The sequence below is a fragment of the Petaurus breviceps genome, unplaced genomic scaffold (genome assembly GCF_028583685.1).
Source record: "Petaurus breviceps papuanus isolate PSGF00001 unplaced genomic scaffold, PetGlider_PUasm1.0 184, whole genome shotgun sequence".
Classification (NCBI taxonomy): domain Eukaryota; kingdom Metazoa; phylum Chordata; class Mammalia; order Diprotodontia; family Petauridae; genus Petaurus; species Petaurus breviceps.
In genome coordinates, this window is record NW_027185793.1 from 16,464,266 (window position 1) to 16,473,217 (window position 8,952).

The 8,952-nt window shown below is 39.6% G+C and overlaps 1 long non-coding RNA gene across 1 annotated transcript; it reads left to right on the forward strand.

Annotated features, from left to right (window-relative positions):
- Window positions 1-3,065: 3,065 nt before the first annotated feature.
- On the forward strand, window positions 3,066-5,704 carry LOC138161284 (uncharacterized). The gene is made up of 2 exons (XR_011168322.1): window positions 3,066-3,278; window positions 3,394-5,704. It is a non-coding gene; the product is annotated as an uncharacterized lncRNA (long non-coding RNA).
- Window positions 5,705-8,952: the final 3,248 nt, after the last annotated feature.

Genomic DNA, 8,952 nt, shown 5'->3' on the forward strand with positions numbered 1-8,952 from the left:
TAGAATAAATTGTTTTCCTTGTTCTGTTCACTTAACTCTGCATCAATTCATACAAATCTTCCCAGGTTTCACTGAAAGTATTTATTTTGTCATTTCTTATAATACAATAGTATTCCATTATATTAATATACTACAATTTATTCAGCCATGCTTCAACTGAAAGGCACTATCTTAGTTTCCATTTCTTAGACACTACAAAAAGAGTTGCCACAAGCATTTTTTTGTATAAATAAAACCTTTCCCCTTTCTTTGATCTCTTTGGGGAACCTGTGACCTCAAAGCCACATGTGTCCTTGTAGGTCCTTGGGTGCAGTCCTTTGACTGAGTCCAAATTTTACAGAACAATTCTTTTTATTAAGGGGATTTGTTCGGTAGTTTGGATTCAGTCAAAGAGCCGTACTTGAGGTCGTAGAGGGCCACATGTGGCCTTGAGACTACAGATTCCCCACCCCTGAAGTTATAATTGCTGTATCAAAGAGTATGCTGTGTCAAAGAGTTAGAATTTGTTAACTTACTAGGCATAGTTCTAAAACTGTTTTCCAGAATGGCTAAAATTCACAGTTCTACCAATAGTGTATTAATTTACTTGTTTTCCCTAAACTCCTCCAATATTTGTTATTTTCCTTTTATCAGTTTTGTCAATCTGATTCCTCAGATAGCTTGGAAATGAGATTCCTTTTTCAGAGAAATTTGCTCCCTCCAAGTTTTCTCTTCTAGTCTTAGCAGCATGGATTTGTTTGTGAAAAATTTTTTAATTTTATGTAATCAAAATTGTCCACTTTATATTTAATTATCTTCTCTATCCCTTATTTGTTCATGAATTTTTCCCCTTTCCATGAATCTAGAAGGTCATTTCTTCTGTCTCAATAGAATTTAATAAAGGTAAACCGAGGCACAGAAATCCAAGATTTAACAATTTATTAGCAGAGCATGAACCTGCTAATAAAGTGGGTCAAATGGCTATCTCAGTTGGGCCAATGACCCAGAGGAGGAGGCACAGTTCCTTTTTGTAAGCATAGAATAAGAAACAGAATTGGGTAGGTGAGGAAAATAATATAATTGGTTATAGGGTTGGCAGCATCATCGGGGTGAGGACAACATGACTGATTACATTAAGAAGAATGGACTAGGGGCAGCCAGGTGGCTCAGCGAGTAAGAGCACCGGCTCCAGTGTTGGGATGACGTGGAGATTGAATCCTGGGCTCAGACACTCAGCACCACACCCAGAAATAACTGGCTGTGTAACCTTCCTCAAGTTACTTAACCCTGATTGCTTTAAAAAAAAAAAAAAGAATGAACTAACACTTCTGTGAGGCTAGCAACCACCCCCTCTCTCTGTCATAGAGGAATGCTTGATTGATTTTATGAAACTTGTCTGACTATTGACAGTGGACCTGGTATAGGAGACTCCCTGGCTCTTAAAGAGAGGGAGATTAGAGCCTTTTTAATTGTACACAGACAGTCAAGGAGAGACAGTATATGTTGTGGAAATGTACCAGATCAGCTTGTAGACCTTTAAAGATAGCAAACAGATGTCATGAGATTTTCTAGGAGCTGAAGGTATGAGGGATAACAAGTTTTCTTCTGACTAACTCAGAGGGGGTATGCTGAACTCTTGTGATTAAGAAATGTTCTTTTAGTTGACTTGCAAAGTTAGAGATAGTGAACCAGACTCCTTGGTGTCCACCTGTATCCCTTGAGGATTACAAATTTCTTTGAAGCAAAAATAGAACAATGATTATCAGGAGAACTGAACTTCTAAACTTAGCTCACAGGCAAAGAGACAAAGAAATGTGGCTTGAGAAATCTTATAAAATAGGACAATAATAAAGAATACAATAAATTACAAAATAGAATAAATTATAAAATGATACCAAATCAATTTAATTTCTTCACTTTCTTCTTCCTCTAATTTGCTTATGATGTTACCTTTTATAGTTAGGTCATGTATCCATTTGGAGATAATCTTGGTATATGATATGGACTGTTGGTCTAAACCTAAGTTCTATCAGACTGCTGTGCAATTTTCCCAATAGTTTTTGTCAAATATTTTGTCTTTACTTGAACAGTTACTTGAGTAGTAGATCTTGGGGCTTATCAAACATTAGGCGACTAGGATCATTCCCTTCTGTATAATGTGTACTTAATCTTACCAACCCAATCTTATGTGAACCTAATCTTATCACTTACAAACTTCTCTATTTTTCAACCAGTACCAATTTGTTTTGATGACTACTACTTTGCTTTCATAGTTTGAGATTTAATACTGCTAGGTTACCTTACTTCTGCCTGCAGTGGAGCAGTGAATAGAGCATTGGATATGGAATCAAGAAGACCTGAGTTCAAATGCAGCCTTACTGCCTGTGTGACCCTGGGTAAGTCATTTAACATCTTTGTGCCTCAGTTTCCTCATATGTAAAATGGGGATAATAATAGCACCTACCTCCCAGGGTTGTTGGGAAGATAAAATGAAATAATATTTGTAAAGTGCTTTGCAAATCTTAAAGTGCTTTCTTGATCTCTTTTTCCTCTATATGAATTTTACTATTTCTTTTACCTCTATAAATCCTTTTGGTAGTTTGATTGGTATGGAATTGAAAAAGTAAATTATTTTAGGTAGTATTGTTATTTTAATTATTTTGACTCAGTCTTTCAAGGAGCCACTAATATTTCTCCAATTATTTATGGTTGCATTTATGAAATTTCATAAAGCATTTTATAGCTATATTCATATAGTTCCTATGTATAGTTTGGTAGATAGATTCTCAAGAATTTTATATAATTCATAGTTATTTTAAGTGGAATTTCTCTTTCTAGCCATTCCTTCTGGGTCTCATGCAACTTAGAATCTTAAAGTTTCCTAGAGCACTGAGAAGTTAAGTTACTTATACAGAGAGTGTCATTGTAGCATGTGTAGACTTGGATCCAGATCTAACTGGTTCTGAGGCTATCTCTCTATCATCTACTGCCACTCCCATATGTGTGTGTGTGTGTGTGTGTGTGTGTGTGTGTGTATGAGTGAAACCAGGGCTTCACTTGGCTTGGCTGGCCTTAATTTTGCACATGCCTAGATCACTTGAGATGGAAGCATGCTGCTTCTGTGGCAAAACATTCTACATTCCTCTACCCTGTGGGTGGGAGTAGCCTGTTTCAATTGGCTGTGTAGCTAGAACAGGTTGTATCTTTAAATACTGCCAGACTGAGACACTCATTGTCTTTGCCCATAGGTGTCCAGAGATCATGAAGTTCACGTTTGTCTGATATGAATTGGTACAAAGGTATGAACTGACTGGGGATGAGGATGGGCTAACTTCCTTTCTTCTCCACTACTACCCAAGACCTGGCAGGGCTGGGAGATGATGTTTTTGTTTCTTTTGTCTTTCCCATTACTAGGTGCAGGTGGTAGAATCCCCATTGGACCCAGGAATTCAAGCCATGGTGATTTTAGGGCAGGATTCAAGGCCAGATGTAAAGTCAGAGAACCCAGCAGGGAAGCTCTGAGAAGCCAGGGTGCCAGATCATCTTACTTCTGCCCTGAAGAACCTGTATGTGGGTCAAGAAGCAACAATTAAAACCAAATATGGAAAAACTATTTGGTTTAAGATTGGAAAAGGAGAAAAACAAAGCTATATATTGTCACCTCATTTATTTAACTTATATGCAAAGTATATCATGCAAAATGCCAGGATGGATAAATCAAAAGCAAGAATTAAGGTTGCTGGGAGAAATATAAATAATCTCAGATATGAAGATGATACCACTCTGATGGCATAAAGTGAAAAAAAAAATTAAGATGTCTCTTGATGAGGGTGAAAAAGGAGTGTGCAAAAACCGGCTTGAAGCTTAACATGAAAAAACTAAGATCACTAAAACTGGTCCCATCACTTTCTGACAAACAGGGGGAGAAGAAATGGAAGCAGTGTTAGATTTTATGTTCTTGGGCTCAAAGATCACCGCAGGTGAGGACTACAGCCATGAAATTTAAAGACACTTGCTCCTTGGAAGGAAAATGATGGCAAATATGGACAGCATATTAAAACGGAGAGACATAACCCTGCCAATAAAAGTCCATATAGTCAAAGCTATGGTTTTTCCAGTAGGAATGTATGCCTGTGAAAGTGGGCCTATAGGTTCATTGCTTCATCCATCCAGTTCAACCTATATCTGAACAAGAGTCTGGGCTCTCGGGTTTCCAGGGGGCGCAGAGTCAAGATGGTGGAGTAGAAGCACGACCTCCAAGCAGCTCCAGCTCCCACCTTCCCCAATCCATGTAAAAGGGAACTCTGAACAAACTTTGGAGCTGCAGAACCCACAAAATGACACAGAGAAGCTAACCTCCCACTGAGGACAGCCTGGCAGGCCAGGAGGAATCAGCCAGCACAGGGCTCTGGGAGCCCAGCCCAGCCCCACGCTGAGGCTTTAGGCCCAGGGTGGGCTTAACCAGACGCTGGTGGGAGGAACTCCAGATCAGTAGCAGCTGTGGCTGTTTCCAGATTTATCAACACATAGATTCAAAAGACAAAGTGAGAGGTCAGTGCAGTCTGGACTTTGGGACCAGTAAGTGGGAGTGTGTGGCTTTTGCCCCCAGGGCGAGAAGCTGCTGAGACCCCAGCACAGCCAGCCAGCACCATGTGGCACCTTCAGCTCCTGGCCTGCAGAGTATAGGGGGACCAAGCACCAGTCTGAGGGGTAATCGCTCTTGCTTCAACCTGCTTGGAGCTGGATTATGGTCTAGGGTAGAGGTCCTGGCGTGTGTGTCCTGCTTGCCAGAGTGTGTGGAGGCCTCAGAGACAGCACCCATCTAATACCTCCGGCAGCTGAGAAAACCCCAGTGTTTGGGAAAAAAGGTCCCCTGTGTGGTGGCAGAGTCCTACTATGGCAAAAAGCCCAGGGGTCAAGTGACTGAGGGGCAACATGACCAGGCAAAGGAAGCAAACCGAGCAGAGCAATCCAACATTAGACTCCTATTTTGGGGACAAAAAGGAGCAAAGCATGGAACAGGAGGAAGAAAGTGAAGTCAGAACACCTGCACCAAAAGCTTCAAAGGAAAATATGAGGTGGTTACAGGCCATAGAGGACCTTCAGAAGCAGATAAGAGAAGTGGAGGAAAAATTGGGAAGAGAAATGAGAACAATGCAAGAAAATTACAAAATGAGTGTCAACAGCCTGACTGAGGAAAATCAAACCTTAAAAAATAGAATAACTCAAATGGCAAAAGAGGCTCAAAAAGGCAATGAGGAGAAGAATGCCTTAAAAAGTCAAATTTGCCAGATGGAAAAAGAATCTCAAAAGCTCCATGAGGAGAATCATTGCTTCAGAATTAGATTGGAGCAAATGGAAGCTAATGACTTTATGAGAAATCAAGATGCTGTTAAACAGATCCAAACAAATGAAAGAATAGAAGGCAATGTGAAATACCTCATGGGAAAAACCACTGACCTGGAAAATAGATCCAGGAGAGATAATTTAAAAATTATTCGACTACCTGAAAGCCATGATCAAAGTAAGAACCTAGAAATTATCTTCCAGGAAGTTCTCAAAGAAAACTGATGTTTTAGAACCAGAAGGCAAAATAGAGGTCTAAAGAATCCACCAATCACCTCCTGAAAAAGATCCCCAAAAGAAAACTCCTGGGAATATTATAGCCAGGTTCTAGAATTCCCAGATTAAGGAGAGAATTTTATAAGCAGCCAGGAAGAAACAATTTGAATATTGTGGGAACACAATCAGGATAACCCAGGATCTGGTAGCTTCTACACTGAGGGATCGAAGGGCTTGGAATATGATATTGTGGAGGTCAAAGGAGCTGGGATTAAAACCAAGAATCACCTACCCAGCAAAACTGAGTATCATGTTTCAGGGAAAAATATGGTCATTCAGTGGAATAGAGGACTTTCAAGCATTCTTGCTGAAAAAAACAGAGTTGAATAGAAAATTTGACATTCAGATACAAGAAGCAAGAGAAGCATGAGAAGGTAAATAGGGAAAAGAAATCATAAGGAACTTATCAAAGTTGAATTATTAACTACATGGAAAAACAATAATTGTAACTTATGAAACTTTTCTCTGTAGTTGAAGGGAATAGACATATATACATGTCTATATATGAGGGTATATGGGCATATGAATACATATGTGAATGTGTGTATATATGCTTACAGATATACATAGATAGAGGGGACAGGACCAATTTAACAGGAAAGGATGATACTTAAAAGGTGAAATGAAGAGGTGAGAGAGGAATATAATGAGAGGAGATGGGGAGAGACAGAATGGGGTAAACTATCTCATATGGAAGAGGCAAGGGAAAATGGTTACAGTGGAGGGGAAGAATAGGAAGGCAAAAGGGAATGGGTCAACATTATTCCCATTGAATTTGGCTTGAGGAGGGAATGAAACACACACTAAATAGGGTATCTCACCCTCCAGGAGAGTAGGGGGGAAGGGAATGAGAGGGGGGATGATGGAAGGGAGGGCAGGCTGGGGGGAGGGAAGTTGGAAGCACCCACTTTTGTAAAGGGACAGGATCAAAGTAGAGAATAGAACAAGTGGGAGGGGGATAGGAGGGAGGGAAATATAGTCAGTCTTTTACAATATATGTACTATGTTATTATTTTGCATTAGCCACACATGTACAACCTATACTGAACTGCTTATCTTCCCAGTAAGGGTGGGGGACAAGGGAGGAAGGGAATGAATTTGAAATTCAAAGTTTCAAAATATATATATATATATACTATTATTAATACCATCTTACATGTAATTGGGAAATAAGATATACAGGCACTGGGGCATAGAGATCCACCATGCCCTTCTGGAAAAGTCGAAAGAGGTATGGGAGAAAATATGGGAGAGAGCAGATTGGAGGAGGGGATATCCTGTGGGACTGCTATTTTGGAGCGGTGGGTAGGGAAAAAACAGGGAGAAAATTTGTAACTCAAAATCTGGCCAAAATGAATGATGTAAATCATAAGTTAATAAAGCATTTGAAAAAAAAGAAAGTGGGCTTGTAAGAAAAACTGGGTGCTACAGAATCAACATTTTGAATTGTGGTGCTGTGGAAGACTTTTGAGAATCTCTTGGACAGCAAGGAGATAAAATCAGTCAATACTTAAAGAAATTAATTCAGGCTATTCTTTCGTAGGTCAAATACTGAAGTTGAAGCTTAAAATGCTTTGGCCATGTAATGAGAAGACAGGACTCACTGGGAAAGACCTTATTGGGAAAGATTGAAGGCAAAAGTAGAAGGGGACGGCACAGGAGAGGGATAGATAGTGTCATGGAAGCAATGAACGTGAGTTTGGACAGACTTCAGGAGACAGTAGAGGACAGAAAGACCCAGCATGCTGCAGTCCATGGGGTCATGAAAAATCAGACATGACTGAATAACAACAAATGGCAGTTCTCGATCCCTATTTTGTTAACTTGGACAAGTTGCATTTCTGGTCCATAGTTCTCTCATCTGCCAAACAATTCTGTGATTTCTTGAAGTTTTCTCCCTGTTATATCATACTTTCTCACTATATTAAATATATGTGAATTAATTTCCGAGGTAAGGTTGTTTTTCTGAATCTGATTCATCAGTGAATACTACAATGACAAAGAAAGGAAGACCTAAATAATTGGAGTGATATTTCTATTTGTAGTTGTCTTTATATGTCACCTGTATTACAAAGTAGATTAGTTCTCAAATAGTTGATGGCTTTAAATATAAATGAGATACTTTCTTTCATTGTTCTTTATTGGTGGTCCATAAGAATGCAAATTATTTTTTGAAGGTTAATCTTGTATTATTTCACTGAATTCATTTTCAGCATTATTTTTTTTATTCTTATTGAATTGGTTAGATTTCCTGTTGTGTTTTCTAATCTTGTATACAATGTTATATAGGTAATACAATATAAACTGACCTTTCATTATACATTGCTAATCCTTTTTATTCTTTTATGTCTCATTGTTGTTCAGTCGTGTCTGACCCTTTGTGACCCCATTTGGGGTTTTCTTGGCAAAGATACTAGAGTGGTTTGCCATTTTTTTCTCCAGCTCATTTTACAGATAAGGAAACTTTAGGCAAATGGGTTAAATGACTTGCCAGAGTCACACAGATAAGACAGTAAATGTCTGAGGAAGTATTTGAACTTGGGCCTTTTTTTTTTGGCTTTTTGGAGGGGGAAAGGCAGGGCAATTGGGGTTAAGTGACTTGCCCAAGGTCACAGGGCTAGTAAGTGTTAGGTGTCTGAGGCTGGATTTGAACTCAGGTGCTCCTGACTCCAGGGTTGGTGCTCTATTCACTGCGCCACCTAGCCACCCCGAACTTAGGTCTTTCTGACTCCAGGCCTGGTGCTAAACTGACTGTGCAACCTAGCTACCACTTCTATGTCTTACTGAAACTACTAATATGTTATCCATGGATTCCTGCTTGTGCCCATCCCTCCCATACTCCCTAAGGTTTTGGAGTCTTCCTGTGCTTATCGACATTTGAAGACAATTTTTTTCATTGTGGAAAATGATGGGAGTCTAAATAGTACAGTGTTTAGTCCCTGCTTCAAAAAACTTGAGAAAGAGGAGCAGGCAATGGAGGAAGGTATGATGCTTATTTCTGAGTTGGGTAAAAGGCATAAGGGCTACTGCAACTCTGAAGAAGAACAAGAAATATTTTACAGTAGTTGTGTAAGAGGCCTTTTTAGGACTTTGTAGATGTGTCTCAGTCAGGTAAAGAAAACGGTAACAGGATGCTATTAACACCACCTAGGTATTTGTCCTAGGAGGTATAAGACTAATAGCATTCAAAAACATGGGCTGGGGGCAGAGCCAAGATGATGGAGTAGAAGGAAGCAACACAGCTGAGTTCCCATCCTTCAAACAGATTTCTCCTCCAGATATCTCCACATATACAGAATGCACCAGCCCAAATCCTGATGGAGAAATCCAGAAGATAAGTCACAGTGAGTC